The sequence below is a fragment of the Sinocyclocheilus grahami genome, unplaced genomic scaffold (genome assembly GCF_001515645.1).
Source record: "Sinocyclocheilus grahami isolate Dianchi unplaced genomic scaffold, SAMN03320097.WGS_v1.1 scaffold152.1, whole genome shotgun sequence".
Classification (NCBI taxonomy): domain Eukaryota; kingdom Metazoa; phylum Chordata; class Actinopteri; order Cypriniformes; family Cyprinidae; genus Sinocyclocheilus; species Sinocyclocheilus grahami.
In genome coordinates this window covers 2,736,777-2,758,057 of record NW_015505331.1, presented here as the reverse complement: position 1 = coordinate 2,758,057, position 21,281 = coordinate 2,736,777, and the positions used below count along the sequence as shown (strand labels likewise).

At 37.6% G+C, this 21,281-nt stretch overlaps 1 protein-coding gene and 1 long non-coding RNA gene across 2 annotated transcripts in view; both read right to left on the bottom strand.

Annotated features, from left to right (window-relative positions):
* The window catches only part of LOC107592383 (netrin receptor UNC5D-like), a 144,931-nt gene that overhangs the window by 80,256 nt on the left and 43,394 nt on the right, over positions 1-21,281 (bottom strand). The gene's annotated exons all lie outside the window — the stretch shown is intronic.
* LOC107592347 (uncharacterized) overlaps positions 19,815-21,281 on the bottom strand; it is a 20,437-nt gene continuing 18,970 nt past the window's right edge. The window contains exon 3 of the long non-coding RNA XR_001609969.1: positions 19,815-19,824. This is a non-coding gene — a long non-coding RNA (uncharacterized lncRNA). The remainder of the gene's footprint in view (positions 19,825-21,281) is intronic.

Sequence of the window (21,281 nt, the reverse complement as noted above, 5' to 3'; positions counted from 1 at the left end):
GGCGTGTTAGAACGAGCCGTTTTAGGGGGGCGTGGCAGAGTCTTAACTTTGATAAAGAATATCTCTTTGGTTTTGAGTCTTTAGTCTTTGCAACTTCAGGGATCTTATCTATGCACAATCAGCTTGTAACACTCCAAAGAGAAAGGAAAACGTGAAATCGCATCATATGACCCCTTTAATAGTGTTTGGACCTTAGTTAGGCTAGCAGTTTTTTGCTGTGGTATCAGAATTGAAATAGAGAATTGTGAAATTTCAATATCTAAAATTTCTGATGTCTAAAAAACTTCATTAGAATACAATGTTACATGGGTGAAAAAATATTATATTACAACATTTATATAAAAATATATTAGAATAATATTAGAATTATTTATATAAAAATTATATTAGAACCATATTTATTACATTTTCTAAAGTTGTTTTTATATCATGACAAGAATTTAAAGAAAACTATGATAAATACATTTTGAAAAAAAAATTGAATTGATTCACTGTTAATAGAATCAAATTCATCCACACAAAATGCTGGGTAAGGGTAAGGATGTTGGGTTGAAAATTGTTCTTGATCTATAACCCAGCGGTGCTGGGTTGGGAACGCGGACGTGAAAGAGCACGCACATCACGTTAACATCGGACAACACCAGTGCGAGAAGCCGCCATTTTCTCAGCGTCTTCAGATGGAAGCGAGTGCTAGTGAAAGATGCTTTACGGTAAGTAAAGATTAAAATTGTAAAGTCATCATTCATCTTTTGAGTCCGGTAGTATTTTGAGATTTCATGGAAGGCGGAAATATTCCGAAAAGAGCTTATATTGAAAAATACGCAGACGCGGATTTCGCCTCAGAAATAGTCTTAACGGCCTCTTTTACTGAACGGAAGAGGTGCTTTTAATATAACGTCAGCGAGTGTCTTCAGTCATATTTACATAAGATTTTACAATATTTCAAGAGAGAGTTATTAACATATTTACATGTTAATTCGTTATCTTCTTTTTCGCACTTAAATTGAATGTAGTTTCCTAAAGGAAACGGAGTTATGTAATAAAGACTAGCCTAATTATTTTGAGGCTGATGAAGTGATAATTGTTAAAAGTAATGTTTTGCATGTAATATTTCAGACTTGTTGAGCTTTGTGTCTTCATTGTGCCCGCACCGGGAGTTAACCACACAGAACCATGCTTGTGTGAGGAGGCGATTTTCTCAGCTTCTTCAGAAGAGCGGGAAAGACAGTTTAAGGCAAGTAAACTTCAGAATTCCATCATGTTACTGTTTTGTTTTTTACTAAGAGTTAAAGAGCGTTTGTTTTTGTAGATGTTGAAAGCCAGAGACATAGGAGAGCATCATTCTTTTGAGATTGGTGTGAGTTATTTTTAGAAAATAAATGTTTCTGTTGTCTCCTGCCTGTTTACGTCACATTTTGATGCAACAACAGTATGATTACGTGTTAATATTTGATGTAAACCATTGATGTCTGTGCTTTTCATTGCAGAACTCAAACCAACTTTGGAGTTGTCTGATTTGGAGAGTCATCATTCTTGGTCTTCCTTTCTTAAAGGAATAGTTCAAACAAAAAAAATCATTTACTTGCCCTCATGTCATTCCAAACCTATAAGACTTTTGACTTTTTGTTTAGATAATCAGTATTTTCAAGCTTCAAAAATACAGAGTTATTGTAGAAGTAATCCATGCCAATATTTATATATGAATAAATCTTAAATTATATCATAGCGAACATGTCTGTTCAGAAGAAAATACTGGTCTCCCAGACTTGCAATGGAGTACAAATATTAAGAGAATATTAAATATATTTATTTGTGTTCCAAAAATTAGCAGAGTTTGTATGGGTTTGGAACAACACGGGGCAGAATAATTGACGACCATTTAAATTTTTTGGTGAACTAACCCTTTAAAGAGCAGCCCTCCACGTCCATGAAAATTTGTGAGGTATGTGAATGTCATGTCTGTTTTAATGTTTCAGTAAAGAAGTAGCTTTCTGAAAGCAATATATTTATTTAAACAATATTGCATGCCCTCACACGAGTGCTGCCATTATAGCATTCTAGAGCGCTGTGGTAGACAGAGACATTAAACAAACACACAAAGTGGTTGAAATTATAAAACTATATAATTTACCTATCCTTACTGATGTGGATGCACCTCTATCTGAAAATGGATAGATTTTAATTAAATGTTTTCTTTTTTCAAATGTTTTTCTCTTTTTAGGCCACTGATGAAGAACAGGTGGTGACTGGGATGAATGCTGGTCAAAGAGGAGAATGTCCTTTCCCCCAAACTGATGCAACAGTGGTTTTAAAGGAGGAGGCTGCCCTGGATAATGTAAAAGATGTCACATGCCTTTGCTGTCCTGATGGGGCTTCTTCAAGACTATATCAATTATCCTAAAGAGATCATGAAAATTGTCAGCGATGCCTGATCTGTATTCATGGACTATGAAACAAACTGTAAGTGTAATATAATAGTGTTTTTGTATAATATTTTTATACAATATAAAAAATTTACCAAAAAAGTCATATTTGATCTTAAAAGTTATATTCAACAAATGTTCAATGCTTCATTTATAAACTCTGTAGCTGTTAATGCCATACTTTACTGCATTTCTTCTTGCATGCATGTTACTTTTGACTGTTTTCTCTTGTTTTAAATAAATATTTACCTTTTGATAGTCATTCTGTGTGTGCAAAAGTGATTTTAAAATGAACAAGGTTTGTAGGTTTAATGCTAGCTCAATTTGGGTTTATTTTAGCCTAGCAGTGTAGTAATTTTAAACCATAAAAAAGCAACCCAGCATGCTGGGTCAAACATTATAACCCAACTTGTTGGGTTAAAACAACCCAGCGCTGGGTTCGTCCCTTTTTGACCCAGCGCTGGGTTGCCAAAATAACCCAAATTGGGTTGTTTTTAACCCAGCAGTTTTTAGAGTGCAATTAGGGCTGTCACGATTACGAAATTTGGCTGACGGTTAATTGTCTAAAAATAGTCACGGTTATTGCGATTAATTGTCTGTTTTAGGGCTTTGGCGATTATGACGATTATCACAATTAATTGTCTGTTTTTATGGCTTTCATTATATAAATGTGATTAATTTAAGGATTCAGTAAATAATTATGATGTTATCTTTTAATCTTTTTGAGTAATTATTTTGCTGTGTAAGATTACATAGAGTACTCCAAATTCTAAGAATCGACCGATACTGATCCAAAGCGCTATTTTTTTTTCTACACCACTACAGAATATCAATACTGTGTTTGTGGAACTAATGGTCACTCTTTTTTTAAACCCTTTGTTAAATGCAATCCACTAAATACTCACTTCCTCATTAGAGAGAAAAACTACATTTGAATAAAGATATATAAGCTATGAAATTAAACTAGCTGACTGTATAATTTAGCAGCAAAAACTATATCTTAAAAAATATTTGGTGCACATTATACAATTTAAACATGTTTATTTTGTTAACTATGTGTATTCTTACAAAATACATTCATGAATATAAGATAGAAATCATGAGAAAAAGAAAGGCTTTAATAATCTGTCTGTTTGTGATAATTTCTTCCTTCCTTAAACTTAAAGTATTATAATGGGAATTTTCTGTAATAATGGGATTCTGTCCCTCACATTAAGATATGGAATGGCTTCAGATGATATAGGCTATACAGTGCATGAAAAGCAAACTGGTGCTCTTCTGTTTCTTTTGGTGTATGACTCCCCCTTGTGTCGTATAAAAAGCACAATAATCGCAGTTGTCTGAAACAATCGCGATTAGACGGTTATTTAAAGGGGTCCTATTATGCTTTTTCACTTTTTTAATTTTAGCCAGTGTGTCTGTTTGGGCATAAAAAAGATCTACAAAGTTACAAATCTCAAAGTCCACTCCAAAGGGAGATATTTCGTTTTTTAACTACAGAACTACAATGAACAGCTCGTTTGGACTACAGCGTTTGTTTTCCGGGTTTTGTGAGAGCACAAAGAGGCCCATTAGAATATCATTAAAATAATTCCCGCCTACGGAAATTCGAATGGTTGGGGGGTGGGGAGGGACAAGGTCGTGGTTAGAGAGCTTGGTTGAGTGCATCAGACGAGATGACGAAGAAGAAGAAGGGCTGCTGCAGAGTTAGTGCATAACGAAAAAGAAGAAGAGCTGCTGTAGCGTCAAGTTTTCGGCATGTCTAAAGGCGGTAGCACACCGGAGACGGAGAGAAGCTCAGCGCAGTGTCTAGAACAATTCTTACAACAAGTACAACATGACGGAGCTGGGCGCTGCGGACAGATGCCGAACGGCGCCGCTGGTGTGAGTACACTCATAAAAAAAAAATGTGTTCGAATTTTTTAAGACGTGGCTTCTAAATCCAGTGTGCGACCACCTTAAGAAACGCTCTTTTTTTCATCTTTGTTTGGGCTTCCGAAAGCGGATGATGTCAGGAAACAGTGGTTGCAATTTATTTTTTAACTCTGTTCCTGAGTATTATAACCCCAATTTGCTATTGTGTGCTGCGCATTTTACTGAAGACAGCTTCCACAACATGAGGGAGTACAGTGCCGGTTTCGCCAAAAAGCTTTTGTTGAAAGACGGAGCAAGGGGGCGTGGCAGTACTGAAACACCGTCTAAGCTGTTCGCCAATTACAACGCACTGAGACAGCTAACCAATAACAACACATTTTTTTTTCGGAAGGCAGGCCTTCATCAAACCCGGAACTAATCGAGCCGTTTGTGTCAGCCTGGGGAGAAAGGTACAATAATAATGTAAATTATGTGAAAAATAATGCGTTTTTCGAACCACCAAGCATGAGAGCATGTTCTAGTACACCTCCGAAACAAAATCAAGACCTTGTAAAAGAGTATAATAGGACCCCTTTAATTATCGCGACAGGCCTATCCACAATTGGAATTACTGAATGTTACTTTTTTTTGTCCTTTTTTAAAGCACTGAGTCACCATCCACTTCCCGTGTGGAAAAGTTAAGATAACTGTTTATGTTGCAAAAAACCAACCCATTAATTTCAAACAATGTGATAGTGAGCCCATTTAAATTTGTCACATCATGCATTTTCTCAGATCAGATAGCTATCTGATGTTAAAACACTTAGCCTATCTTTAGTTCCCGCGCTATATGCAAATTCAAAGTTCATGTCACTGAAAACAACAGATAGGCCTATGTGCTGCATTTTATTTATCATCAGCTGATTTCAAGATCAAAGGCCCCAACAGTTGAGAGAGTGTCATCAGCACTGGTGAGAGAATTTAACGTTCACCACTTTTAAAGAAGAATGATTATGTGATGAACACGCAAAGGTCCTACAGACTGAAGATGCTATGCTGAATGGCGAGTTCCATTTTCGACATTTGGGAGTGGTTGCTGATGAGACACGCTCATCTCTGACAGTCCGTATCTATGGAGGTGAGTACTGCAGTAGCGCTGTGGTTTCTGGGAGCCGATACCTATAACTACACTCTTAAAAATAAAGGTGCTTCAAAAGGTTCTTCAAGCGATGCCATAGAAGAACCATTTTTGGTTCCACAAATAACCATTCAGTCAAAGGTTCTTTAAAGAACCATCTCTTTCTTACCTTTTTGTAATCTGAAGAACTTCTAGTTTACTTGTGTAACCCTTGTTCCCTGAAGGAGGGAACGGAGACGTTACGTCAGTGACTGACGAATTGGGATCTCGCCCGAGAGCCCAATCCCCTTCGAGTGTAAACTAAACAAGCCAATGACAGTTGGCGTAAGTTTTTCGCCACGCGCACCCCACCCCGCAGCGCGGGTATAAAAGGAGAGCGCGTGCAAACGCACATCAGTTTTTCGCTGAGGAGCCGAGACTACGTGCCCCGGCCGTACAGCGGTGGTACAGCAACTGTGGCGATGGAACGTAACGTCTCCGTTCCCTCCTTCAGGGAACGAGGGTTACACAAGTAACCTAGACGTTCCCATTCAGTCAGTCACGTTCTACGTTACGTCAGTGACTGACGAATTGGGATCTCGCCCGAGAGCCCAATCCCCTTCGAGTGTAAACTAAACAAGCCAATGACAGTTGGCGTAAGTTTTTCGCCACGCGCACCCCACCCCGCAGCGCGGGTATAAAAGGAGAGCGCGTGCAAACGCACATCAGTTTTTCGCTGAGGAGCCGAGACTACGTGCCCCGGCCGTACAGCGGTGGTACAGCAACTGTGGCGATGGAACGTAACGTCTCCGTTCCCTCCTTCAGGGAACGAGGGTTACACAAGTAACCTAGACGTTCCCATTCAGTCAGTCACGTTCTACGTTACGTCAGTGACTGACGAATTGGGATCTCGCCCGAGAGCCCAATCCCCTTCGAGTGTAAACTAAACAAGCCAATGACAGTTGGCGTAAGTTTTTCGCCACGCGCACCCCACCCCGCAGCGCGGGTATAAAAGGAGAGCGCGTGCAAACGCACATCAGTTTTTCGCTGAGGAGCCGAGACTACGTGCCCCGGCCGTACAGCGGTGGTACAGCAACTGTGGCGATGGAACGTAACGTCTCCGTTCCCTCCTTCAGGGAACGAGGGTTACACAAGTAACCTAGACGTTCCCATTCAGTCAGTCACGTTCTACGTTACGTCAGTGACTGACGAATTGGGATCTCGCCCGAGAGCCCAATCCCCTTCGAGTGTAAACTAAACAAGCCAATGACAGTTGGCGTAAGTTTTTCGCCACGCGCACCCCACCCCGCAGCGCGGGTATAAAAGGAGAGCGCGTGCAAACGCACATCAGTTTTTCGCTGAGGAGCCGAGACTACGTGCCCCGGCCGTACAGCGGTGGTACAGCAACTGTGGCGATGGAACGTAACGTCTCCGTTCCCTCCTTCAGGGAACGAGGGTTACACAAGTAACCTAGACGTTCCCATTCAGTCAGTCACGTTCTACGTTACGTCAGTGACTGACGAATTGGGATCTCGCCCGAGAGCCCAATCCCCTTCGAGTGTAAACTAAACAAGCCAATGACAGTTGGCGTAAGTTTTTCGCCACGCGCACCCCACCCCGCAGCGCGGGTATAAAAGGAGAGCGCGTGCAAACGCACATCAGTTTTTCGCTGAGGAGCCGAGACTACGTGCCCCGGCCGTACAGCGGTGGTACAGCAACTGTGGCGATGGAACGTAACGTCTCCGTTCCCTCCTTCAGGGAACGAGGGTTACACAAGTAACCTAGACGTTCTTCGGATTACAAAAAGGTAAGAAAGAGATGGTTCTTTAAAGAACCTTTGACTGAATGGTTATTTGTGGAACCAAAAATGGTTCTTCTATGGCATCGCTTGAAGAACCTTTTGAAGCACCTTTATTTTTAAGAGTGTAGTGGTCGACCAATATTGTTTTTATCTTGTCGATATCTTAGAGAGCAGGGTGGCCATTGGCCAATATAAAGCTGGTATTATATATACAGTGAAAATGACATGAATATGACAGTGGGCAAACGGATAAAGCGCAGCATAGTTTGAAATCATGAGTTTAAAGTTTGTCGACTGCACATCTCCAGTGAAGCTAAACTCTCCTTCTGTCCGCATTCACACTGACCGCCCATCACGCAGAGTACACGCGATCATGCAGGATACAAATGTACACTTCACAAGATCTGGAAAGCTGGATTCGACTAAGTCTGCAAGGTTTGTGAAATTAAATGTATTTTAGACATTCAAAGATTTGTTTAAATGATATAAATGTGTATTTGCTGAATGCTGATGAGAAAGTAGTATAATGTTTGCCTTTCTAATACTCATAATATAAATTCAATCATTATAATAATTTTTGTGTACCTTTTAATTCCCTTGTTTGACAGTTCTATCTTATTATTAGACATACTTCTATACATATTAAACAGAACTGTTAAATGAACGACCGCAAGCAATAAAGAGGGAGAATTTGAACGCTGTGCATCTAGGCACTGCCGTTCAGTGCCGTCAAAATAAATGTCCCACTTCGAACACATTGGCCAAACAGAAAAACATATCGGCAAATGCAGATATTTGAAAAACGCCAAATATCAGCCAAAATATCGGCCTTGGTGATATATCATCGACCACTATAACACTTTCCCACTTTATTTTTTGCTGTTTTGGGAGGAGTAAAATTTAGACCAGTCTTGCAATTGGATAGCTACTGAAAGAAAACGCATCAAGTGGCCAAGAGTAAATAGGCCCACTGTGGATTCCTTTATGGCTTTATCCCTTTAAAAGATCTAGGCTACTACTGCACAGAGATCCTAGCTACTTTTGCAGAGCTACTCTGAGAAAACTGTCCTTTGGAAAAACAACAATAAAAGAACAGCTGCAACTCAATTATTTCCCCTCATCTCAACAACCCCAGAGTGAAAACACAGACAACAGAAGCACCATCAGATAATCCAACTCTCTTCAGTGTAATCCCTCTATCCCCATTCTACTTTCGTCAACATGCTTGCTCAGTGTTCTCTGTATCAGCTGTAAGCTCCAGTGAAAATGCATCACTGAGAGTTTTCCATTGTGGTTTGCTGCTGGTGGTGTTGATGTGGGCATGCAGTGTCAGCATGTTGTGCCGTAATGACGCTGAACAGCTACACAAGACCTATCACCAACCACCAGCCAATGTTCGCAAACTGCTGCCTAAAGTAATTACCCCTTCAGCACTCTAGGTCTGCCCACCTAGCTTTCACTGTAAACACACCTCATTCACCACTTTCAGAGAAAAAAGACTGTTCAGATAGTCTGTTTCTCTTGAATGAGTGACCTGCAAATATAGAACATGATTTTTACTCAAAATGCCCCCTTACTAACACTATGGCAGGCACAATAGAAGACATGTTTCATTGGGTAGACAGGCATTTAAGTGGCACCGAAATGCAGTAGCCCCTCACTGCAGAACAAAGATCCAGGGGGCGGGGTTGGATCCACATCTAAGGGGTGGAGATGGTAGGTTTAGGGGTGGAGATGGGTGGGTTTAGGGATCAGGGGGTGGAGACGGGTAGGTTTAGGTATATGTAAGGTTGGAGGAGTTGGATCTTGTGTTCTGCAGTGAGGACCATCTCCCAAAATGAGGCACCGAAATCTGCATTCTGATTCGGTTCTAGTACATGCCGGTTACATTGGCACCGGGTTTCGGTACCCAACCCTACACACAATATTTAATTTCATTTAATTCATACAGACTTATACCTCATGTTGCATGTTTGCACTTTTTGAGAAAAACAATGGCACAATAAAAGACTTTTCAGGTCTATGTCCAATCCCTCACTTTTTCTAGTTATATAAAGGTTAAAATATTTTGCCTGTAATTTTTTTCTCATATAGCAATATAATATCGATATCGCCTGGACAGTGTAAAATATCGTGATATGAATTTTAGCTCATATCGCCCACCCCTAATTCCTAATATTCCTTTACCTTATAATACTTCCAATAACTATCATTTCATATTTCTACATAACCATGATATGAGCAAATCTTCATGTCTTACACAGTAAAATGTACAGTCCCATGGATGGAAATGTCACTATTATTTTAATAGTAATTATTAATAATTATCAATGCTCTCTTAACTAGAATCTTGACATACAAAGTTCCATTGCCCCTTGCATGTTTTTAAATTAAATCTTTTTGGCTAATTTCTCAACTCTTTTGAACATATTTCACAGTGTTTATCTCTTCACAGTGTCTATCTCATATTTCACCAATTTTCCCCAAAATCAGTGCAGAAAAAAATATTCTGCAAAATTCCTTCTGAGTCTGGAAAAGAGACCGATCACAATGGGCAGGGCACAATGTACTGTATTAATTTGAAGAAATGTTCAATGTTTATTAGTTATGTTTAAGAGTTATAGAAATGTTCGTAAAATTTATGTATAATATACCGTATATATATATATACGTTGTCCATGTATATGTATATATATATATATATAATTAATGTATAATAATGAGCTGCCAGCATTCTTTTTCAGTTATTTTAAGGATTTATTTCTCATAGGAGGCAGTGTCTGTATATAGACTGCATCACATCAAGTCCAAAACGTCCCTCTCTCAAAGCCTAATTCAATGCTATCATTACAGTACAAAAGTAACATTCTATTACTCATGTGTGTCTGGTTGTGGAGTTAATCCAAATTACTGCCATGGGTGCATGCAGAAAGAAAACAGGATGGAGGGAGGAAACAAGACAATGATACAGAGAGGGGAAAAATACTGAAAGCCAGCGATGGCATAAATTTAGCTGAAAAATAAATCCAAGCATGGCTGTTTAATTGGCCCCTCTAACTTGGCCTGTCCCAAGTCTCTAGGGAGCCAGCAAGCTCCTCATCTGGACAGCCATCAGAAAGAGAGAAAACTGAAGCTCAGTTGAGCTGGACAACGTCTGATTTACTCTTCACAGGCACTGGCAAATGTTCACATGCTAATGTAACATTTATAAGCTCGTTCTCCCCTGCAACCAAAGTGGAGGCTATTGCTAGTCACATCAGACAGATACTGTCTGTCAAGCAGTCTATCTCTTACACAGATAACTCTTTCAGTTGTTTCTCTAAAGTGATCAGACTTGTGATTTTCACCTGGCTGATGACGAAACAGGCTCATCTCATAGAAATACACTAAAGGAATTAGCTTTTTTGACTTGGGCCAATTCAGAACACTACAGCTCCCCTTGGCACTGCAATAAGTTTTCCACAGACAAGCACCACACACACTTGTAAGTTTAACTACAATTTATCTTTGTTCAATGTTTTGAACAACAGTTAGCGTGTCATGGCTGTGAGCAGTCATTCCTGACTCTCCAATGTAAAGCCAAACAATGTTTGACAGTTGTGAACTGCCAGCAGATATATTTGGAGTGAGTGTTAAGGTATTACTCTGATTGGGTCTCGTTCCTTGCTGTGTTTCTTCTGAGTTCCCCACATTCAATTCCCAAAGCCCTCCTCAGATCCTGTAATCTCAAGACACCTAAGGCATTTATTTTCCTCTCAAGTAAGGCTAAAAAGAAAAAAGGCTTCCTTGGTGATAAAAGGCCACTGTTCAACAATTCTTGACTCAATATGTGGACACTACACAACACGGTTGGACTGAATTGGAGAAGAAATGAAAATGCATGCTAGCCCTGACAACTCCGCTAAGTAGACCAGCATGTAGGCTGCAATGCTCTACATGCCTAGACTTATAATGATTCTCACCCCTCTCTATGCTCTTTTTATCATCTGAAGAACAGAACATGAGGCTGGAAATTGACAGAGCTATAGCTAGGTTTCAAAGAAGTTTACGGTTCAGAGAAGGTAAGCGTGCTAAGCAGGGGTATGCATGCGCGCCATACAATCATTCAAATATGCATTATGATAATAATCTGAAGGCACAATCATAAAACATGTATTTTAAAACATCCATAACAACTGTATAGCAAAATAAAAATTATTACACAAAGGAAAACTATCTAAAACAGCACTTATAAACATGTTTTTGTTTTTTTAATATAATGTAATGTGGATTCAAATTCATCCACAGAGTAAATAATTATCATGGAAAATGTTTCTAAAAATACGTTTAAACGTTTTTGGAAGCGTGGTGGTGGTGACGTTACAGCCGTGTGTTGTAGTTCGTTTATAGCCTAATGTTATCTTTTTAGTTCTGGTGCTTGTATTTAGGCTTCAAAATTCATAAAAGTTATATTATTTTGTGAAGATTATCTCAATGGACAAAACGTGCAAGTTTCATGCGCTATGGTTGAACACAGAGCTTATTTTTTGCGATAATCCAAAAGCCTATGGAAAAATCCTATTGGCTTTTTGTCGAGGGAACCAGTGTGATGCTAATAGTCGTTCCGCCTACAAAGTGACGTCATAGTTCCCCTAGGCCTGGGCGATAAAACGGTATCGATATTTATCGACGGTACACCTTCGATAACGATATAAAAATTATTTGATATAGTGCAGGATATAGGGACGTGCTATGAGTGACGCAGACAGCACACACAAACACATGCTGAATTGAGTGCTAAGCCTGCCTGTGATGAGGAAATTGTGAATAAAAAATAATAATATTAGTCGAATAAAATAAACATTTGCATTTGAATGTTACCAGTGGGTCAGGGAGCGTCATCAGTGGCGCACAAGATGAGGTGATAATGAAGTAAGTGACGTTGTTGCATTTTAATGTTTTGTTAGTCTTGCCCACGAGATGCGCCGCTGCTGTGTTATGCATTCAAAATATTAGAGAAATATAGAAGCTCAATGCGGAGAAGATCTTGATTAGGTTAAAACCGAAACCAAGCCATTCACACAGAACGCATATTCAGCGCATTTTTTTAGACGGACAAATATGACTGCTGCACTCGCGCCTCACAGAAGAGATGTAGCCATGCAAAGTGAAAAAATTATTTTGCTCATTGCGTCCTCCTGTGGCCTCGGGAGTCAAGACAAAAGTTTCCTTAAAACCTATTTAATCTGCATATAAAACATTAGAAATTAGATATTCGTTTAATTTTTATTGTGTGTTTGACTGTTAAAACAAAAAAATATTTGTTGTTTGTCTCAATAAATTGGGTTAATTTAAAAATACAGTTAAATTAAAAAAAAAAATTATATTGCTCTTTGTTTTAAAAAAGGTTATAAAAAAAATGTCAATAATTATCGATACCGAACGATATGAAACATTATATCGCTGATAATTTTTTTAGCTATGTCGCCCAGCCCCAAGTTAGATAGATAGATAGATTAGACTCATCCATTAGAAATTAGATATTCGTTTAATTTTTATTGTGTGTTTGACTGTTAAAACAAAAAAATATTTGTTGTTTGTCTCAATAAATTGGGTTAATTTAAAAATACAGTTAAATTAAAAAAAAAAATTATATTGCTCTTTGTTTTAAAAAAGGTTATAAAAAAAATGTCAATAATTATCGATACCGAACGATATGAAACATTATATCGCTGATAATTTTTTTAGCTATGTCGCCCAGCCCCAAGTTAGATAGATAGATAGATTAGACTCATCAAACTCGTACGCTTTCACCTAAAGCCTTTCTCAGAGCAGTGTGAACAACAAAAAGGATTCAACTTTAAATATGCAGTCGCACTCTATTCTACCTCAAGGTTTTAAACCAGCCCTACATTCCTCTCTCTCTCTCTTTCTCTCTAACCCTCTGTCTACAGGCAATACAGTACAAATATGTTAATACACTGAAATATGAGACTTGTGGACTGAACATCACCTCAGGATTGATTCTCCAGTAGCACAAATGCCTCTCATCAAGAAGGACAACAGATGGATGTGGTACCACAGGAAAGCGAACAGAGATGCTAATAACCTTGGATAAAGTAATTATAAATCACAGATGTAGGTGTATCAAAGAAATGTAGGAGTCTTCAAGCCTCTTTCTGATGAAAAACACTTGATTATGAGTCAGGGAAGGTGTTAAAAAAAACTGTTTTCAGTTTTCTTAGGGGTCTAATGAAATGATTTGTCAGCAACCTCTGTCCTGACTTATGTCATAACCTGATGCCCGGAAACCTGATACAATGAGATTCAATAAGATTCCTCAATTGAATCTGAGTTAAGACAAAGTGGCAGGAGGGTAAACCAAGCACAGTTAGCTAGACTGATTATATAACAGCATAATCATTGCGGTTTAAATCAATCACTCCCTGCTTGATGAGTTAAATTACTTTGTCCATACATTTGTATGATATTGCTTAGCTGGAAATTACACATTTGGAAAATTCAAACAGACAGCCAGACAGTGTTTTATTAAATCATTGCTAGAGCAATTATTTATGAGGTTTAAAGGACAAAGAAGACAAAGACAATAAAAAATGCCCATGCAAAACACACCACCATAAAGGTGCTTTGTATGGTTGTCAGGGTGTTCTCTGTGGTTGCTAGGTGGTTTCATACTGGACCAAGTCAAATGAGGCCAAGTGTGTGATTAGGGATGTAACGATTACCGGTTTGACGATAAATCGCGATAAAACACCCCACGGTTAGTATTACTGTTTCATATTTTAATTATCACTATAACCGTATTCGATTACCGCGATTTGAACAACTGAGGATAAATAAATACTGTATTGCATAGGGCTCCAGTGTGCGACCAAATGGGCGCATTTTGTGATAATTTTTTCTGCCAGTGCGACTAAATTTTGTGTGCGGTCGCACTGGCGCAACCACCGCATTGTTTAACTCATAAGCGCTGCATTTCTGTTGCATGTGAGAAACATCAAAAGGCAAACGAAACCGCGCGACTCGTTTGAGCTGCGCAGCTCCTCTTCAAGTGTAGAGCCTGGTGTATACTATCTCTCTTAGTTCTCTTTTATTTATTTATTTGATTCTTCAGTGTTTGCTAAACGTTCTGTAATTTATTAGTCGGTATATAATACAGCATGTGGTGTATGCCATGCCTCGTCTTATTCGTTTTTTTAAATAAAAGTTTTATAAGCTAGTTTGTCATTGTATCTTACTGTTTTATTGTTGTTATGCTTTTTAATTAAGAATAAAAATGAAGCCATCTTTTGTTTTAGTTTTAAAAATGAAAGGTGTGTAGATCAAAAAAAATTGACTGAATTAGCATGCCCTGCTGTAAATTTTGACCAGTTGATGAAAAACAAGCTTATGTGGATTCTACACATTTAAACAATAAGGTAATCTAGTATTATTTATGGAGCAGATAAATACATCTAATCATTTATCAATCAATTATCATTTTGACTTGACCCTTTTCTTTATTTAAAAGCTGAAATGTGAGGTTTACCATTTATGAAACTTTTTCAAAGCTTTATTTGAACATTTACATTAGATATTTGAACATACTATTAGATAAACTGTTGTCGGTCATGTTGTCATTTAAAATCCGGACATCATTGGCAATGTTATTGTTTTAGTTATGCAAACAAAAACTCATTTTATTTGTTGTTTGTTGATTTTAAATGTAAAACTTGGTGAAATGATTTGTGTGTCAGTACTTTTTGAACATCTCCAGCACATTTTAACATTACCGTGATAATACTGATAACCGTGATCATTTTGGTCACTATAATCGTGATAAGAAATTTTCATACCGTTACATCCCTATATATATTCTGGTCTCTTTTTTAATTGTCCGTTTTAATTTTCCAGGCAAAAAAGGCAAACTGCTTAGAAAAGTAATAGCAAAGCTCTCCTCGAAAGCTTAATACTTCTGGTTTATTCAAAATCAAAGTATGAGCAACAGTATAATACTCACTCTTAGTAGGCACAAATTATATGTACACATTTGAAGAACTCGTTTCCTGTTACATAACTCAAAAAGAAAAAGATAAAATAAATCATTAGTTCATTATAACATTAAAAACAAAATGAAGACCTCGGTATAAATGAACCTGTCAAACATACCCCCAAAACATCAAAACGCAAAGAGAACAGAGAGGCGTCTGCCTGAGCTTCACTCAAGTCTGTGAAGCTCCATTGAAGAGCTGTCAGGAATTTGCTCAAATGAACTTCATCTGTCTCTTCACCATGTCACAACAAAGTTTGTATCAATAATCCATCCAACTGCTTAACTCTCTCCACAGTTACGAAACAAAATCTTGTTAGCTGGTCTGGCTTTAAGTCTTTTTTATTATATTCTCTCTGTGCAGTCGCTATGGGTTATGGGGGAGATAATTTGAATATATCTACATGAGTGTCTCCTTTAAAAAAGTGAGGGCATCAGGTAGAGCTGTGCGATATGGACAAAAAAAAAAACTATCGCGATTTATTTGATAAATTTTGCGATTTCAATGTTAATCACGATTTTGACACACACAAACATGCTTTACAGTCATTAATGCATTCAGTGTGAATTTGGAACATATTTCCAAAAGAAAACCAATTAGAGCTTTATCAAAAAGCTGTAACATGTATCTAGAACAGACATAAGGCAAAATAATTACTAAGTAAAGGTGTAACAAAATGTCTCTAGAATAAACATATGGCAGAAAAAAAAGAAAATCCCGTGTCCAGGGATTTATTTTTTTTGCCATGTATTGGTCATAGAGCTCTTTGTGGCGTTGCCTCAGATGTTGAACTAGATTTGTTGTGCCAAGTTTACACGTACTCCGTCTGCAGTGCGTATACAGTATGTGTATGCGGTGCGGAAGCAGCACGGACTCATTTTGCTTTCGCACAGGACGCGTTTGCAGTCCACTCCTGATCCGCGGCTATTTACCACAAACAGAACATTTATCCATTATTTTGATTTCAAATCCAAACGTTGCTTCTGAAAATGCTTTTTCAGCATTGTGATTCTCTTTCATCACAGTACAGAAATACAATCTTTCATAAAGTTATATTTATCGAGTTTAAACGTGAATATGTCTAACTACCACCACGAGTGCCATCTATTATTGCCTTGTTTATCTAAAAATGCACTTTTCCTTGTTTTAAATCTAGCCAAAAAGCCATGTGTTGACTGTGAAACAGTAGACTTTAATTATATGCATTTATGGTGTAATAACTAAATTTCTGTGTCAATCCATGTTAATTTTTACAGCGAATAATGTGCTGTCACTTTAATTCAGCACGTGCAGCACAGCAGAAATAGATTCCCTGCAGAAACGATCGCAGCATGACTGCTGCAGACGCACCGCTCCTAGAGTGCACTGCCGGACCACAATCGTGTGCAGTGTGAACGCTCTGATCCGTTAACATGTGTGCGGAAAAATACGCACCACAGACAGTGTGCGTGAACCTGGCGTTACGTTTGTAGCGTACCTCAACCCTATTGGTAGAGCTCAGTGACCAAAACTCATCTGGTTGAGTTTTATTACAGATAAGTAATATAACACAGGCTGCCTCGAAAATTATTGGTTGTAATCTTCTCACAATTGATGAGATTTATGTCTCATGTTTTCAGAAAAATGGTCTAACAATCCATCCAGCCAGACACCTCTTCACGACTCTACCTTCAGGCAGACACCTTAGAGCAATTAAAACTAAGTCTACACATTTTATGAACTGAAATTATTGTAGGATTGTTCATGCTCTTAATTCCTCTGGTATTCATGCATCTGCACTTCACTCCCTGTAATTGATAGGACACATATGATTATAATGTACACTATGTGTGTTCGCAAATGTACAGTATGTTATCATTGTTGATTAGCTCACCAAGTAAAATTCCGAACAACTAGGTTATGGCAATAAATACATTAGACAACTGATTAGTCTGTCTCCTTAGATGCTGATTAGTTGCCTAGTCAATGACATATGGGATTGTGAAAATATGTAGTTTTGCACTAAATTAATCTAACATAATCTGATATAATGTAATTAGGGCAATGCAAATTATCACGATAACATTTTTTCATATCAGTCGATATCGATAATTATCACAATAAATTTCAAATCTTTATTTCTTTCAAGTTTAAAGGCAGAATTTTGCTCCTAAGTGAAAATTGTAAAAACCAGACCATTACTTGTGGTTTTAAACTACTCTTTATGGTCAGAACATGACAAACACTTCATGTTTTTGAATTCTTTACACTTTTTTTTTACAATTTCTTAGTTTCAGCATGTTCTAATGAGTGATATTGTTTCAAACCATGAAACAGATTTGTGTTGCCTGACTTTGATGACGAGTACCTTCAGCACAAGAAAGTGGTGGCATGACCGAGATCATCAGTGAGTAAACGCATCTGCTCTAGTGAGCTCGCGCTGCACTGCCATTTGAACTTTGAACCGAGCGGATAAATGGTCTGTGTGGTGCGGTTCAAAAGAGTCGCACTGTTTTGTTCTGCATTTGGTGAATAAACATTATATCGAACATTTATCAAACTCTTGTTATCGTTTTGAGGAAAATTATTTCTCGATAATTATAATTATCGTTTTATCACCCAGCCCTAAATGTAATATAATAAAACATAATGTTATATAACAATACAATATACACTACAGTTTAAAAGTTTGGGGTCAGTAAGTTAATACTATTTATTAATAGAGTTAATAAAAGGGCTCACAAAATCGCTAGCCAAATGTCCCTTGTCTATTGTGTTTTCCAGTCGGGCTGCCAAAATGTTTCACCACCCTGCCCAACGGGCTATCTTGAATAGTGAAACAAAATCCCTTGCTTAATTCACGTTGTTCACTCGCTTGTAGAGGTTAAATGGATAGTAACTGACCATTTGCATGTGTTTCTAAGTCTTGCCAATTTAAACATTCAAGCGTTTTAAACCATTAAAGCGCTGTTATTTGCGCGCATGCACTCAAAGCGCGCACACAGAGACCCACGTTTCATACAAGCGCGCAATGCAGAATTTATTCCACTTTTACATCTTCTTGCGCTTGAATGGACACATACACACAAAATTATCTCAAAATACCCATCTCGGCAAAGATTCTCTTAAAGAGTTGGTTATGTCTTAAGTGAAGTGAATGTAAACAGAAGAAAATGTGTATCATTATATTGGGTCCGTGCATCAGGTCTTAAAGGGACAGCAGCCAATAAATACCTGCTGCTGTCTGTCATTAATGTTAATCAAACAACAAAACACAACTTTAACAAAGATTAATCTATATTTAATTTATACAGTAAACACTAAACAGTGTTATTTTACACTTAATTACATTTTTGTGCCTGAAAAGTGTTAAGACTTTACTTTATTTGTAGCTTTGTCATATTTTATCTATGCTTGTAATTTATTTGTTCTTATTTTAATACTGACAGTTTACTTGTCTTTAATAATGTTTGACCTTTTTTAGTCATGCTACTAGTTTTTGCTGTGGTATCGAAGAACTTAAAGTGCTATTTAAATAATAATTAAACAATAATAATTTTGCACACCAAAAATATTCTGATCTGTGACTGGAAACCAAAAATACAATCTGAACCGTGAGATTTGTGAACTATTGCACCCCTACTTATTTAATTTTTAAATCACTCAACACGTTTTCGATGCAAGTGGAAGCATAAAGCAATAGCAGAACAAATGATGTTGTCGTGAGCAATAAAGTACTGACTATTAAAACCAAATTGCTGAACCTCATCTTAGGCTCAAAATCACTTAAGAGTCACTCAACTTCGATAGAAGTTTAACTATTAGCCCATTAATAAAATCCCAGCATGCATCAGTGTTAATGAATCCATCAAGTAGATCAATGGACTGTAACTAAACAAACAAATTAAAGTGCAAATGCAGACTCCAGATCTTCTCTGTTTTTATATTTATCTTTCATTTCTCTCTGAATATGTGCAGTAATTTTTTTACAGATTGAATAATGGGTATAATTAGGACTGCAAGACATATGTTGATTGGCACAGGCAGTCTAATGCTGATTTAATGTGATTGTTATGACACACCTCATTCATCTTGATATGGCTGCTGAAACAGTGAATGATGCTTTGATATATTGGGTTCAAGATTTATTATCATAAAGAATGTTTAGATGTCTGGTATATGCAATTTATCTTTGTTGGCCATGGATTGTCTCTTTGCATGAAATTTAGTGCCACAGTTCTGAATGAGTGCGATAAGAGGAATAATTTTACAAGAGGTCCTTAAGCATGGCTGACACATGGAGAGAAAAAGAGTCCATCCACTTTAAAACTGCTGTGCCTGCCATCAATTGACCCTAGGGAACATAAGTAGAAAATGGAACATTGTTCTCACACAAACATCTTGAAAAATAAATCACTACTGATAGGAGAGTGGCTCTACAGTCTACCAAATCAACAAAAAGAGACAAGATATATCTAGGCAACGGTGTTCAATGCATAATGCTTATATAAAGTAGAGGTCGACCGATAGTGGATTTTACAGGTACCGATAGTTAGGTTGGACCACACTGCCCAATACAGATTAATCAACCGATAGTTTTTAAAATGGATACTATATGAACTAACTAAAATAAAATAAAATAAAAAACAGTACTGAAGCATTATTTGTAAATTAATACAAATATTAATATTAAATATAAATTAAATTATATATTGATCATTAAAATTAATTCATAGTTCATTAATGTGAACAGAAGCAACTTCAAAATTTAAGAATTAGTAGATGTTGAAATTAGTACACTCTAAATAGATGGCCTTCTTTAAATATCTACACAAAGGCTATAGCATTTAAATTACATACATATGGATATTGTATGTATACTCTCACACTTTAATTGCTACTATTCTAGAACACTTGATGATTATCTTTTCAAAATAACAAAATATGGCAGTAGCACAAAAAGTGTTGCCCCTCATCTAGGAGAACTCTCTGGTATCAGGTCAAGTGATCAAGTTTGGTGTTTAAAAAAACAGGAGCAAAACGGAAAGAAAAAGCGTGATCTACATTATAGCTCACTATATGAAGCATACAGACTTTATTAGAGCCACAGAAAGACAAACGTTTCACTGAAAAATGCACAATACACAATCTTCCAGCCTTGGGTGAAATCATTATGTACATTAACAATGATCCAGGACAAATATATTGTAATTTAATAGAAAACTGAATGGTGCTCTGTGGCGTAGCAGGATTTCTGTCGGCTGCATGAACATATCAATGTGCTTTCTCACGTCACAGCTTTAAATCTGCAACTTCACTGACTAACAAATGCATTAATGTGACCAGCTGGATATAAACTAATGCAAAGAGATGTTAACAATCATGACATTAAACATTTCGGTCGTCAGACTTGCATGCGTTTTGGTCACTTTGTTTGAACCGCTTGAGGTGCTGCTAATGTTTGAGTCCTCTCAGTCTTGATAGCAAACATACTGATGTTTTTTCTCCACTAATGCATCGTCTAGTCAACAAATTAAATAATTAGTAATGATATGAAAACATGCACTACCGTATACGGTGTACACACTGTTTGGTTGTCGTTTTTAAAGGGGTCATATGATGCGATTTAAATTTTTCCTTTCTCTTTGGAGTGTTACAAGCTCTTGGTGCATAAAGAAGATCTGTAAAGTTGCAAAGACTAAAGTCTCAAATCCAAAGAGATATTCTTTATAAAAGTTAAGCGTCAGCCACACCTACCTAAAACAGCTCGTTCTAACACGCCCCCACATATCTACATCACTATGTGGGAAGATTTGCATAACGCCGCCCAAATGTTCACGCAAAGAAAGAAGGCGTAACTTTTATTCTCGCTGTAGTATTGTTGTTGTCGCCGCCGCCATGTTGTGAATGTGCTGTGTCATTCGTTGTGAAAGTGAAACTATTATGGCCTTCCAAAAGAGGACGATATCTGCTTAGTCATGCCTGGAGCTGATCCGTGCTGGTTGCTGAAGAAATACTACGACTTTGCGCTGTGGATCGCCGGATCGGCTTTCACCGTGGACGAAGCGGAGTCCAGC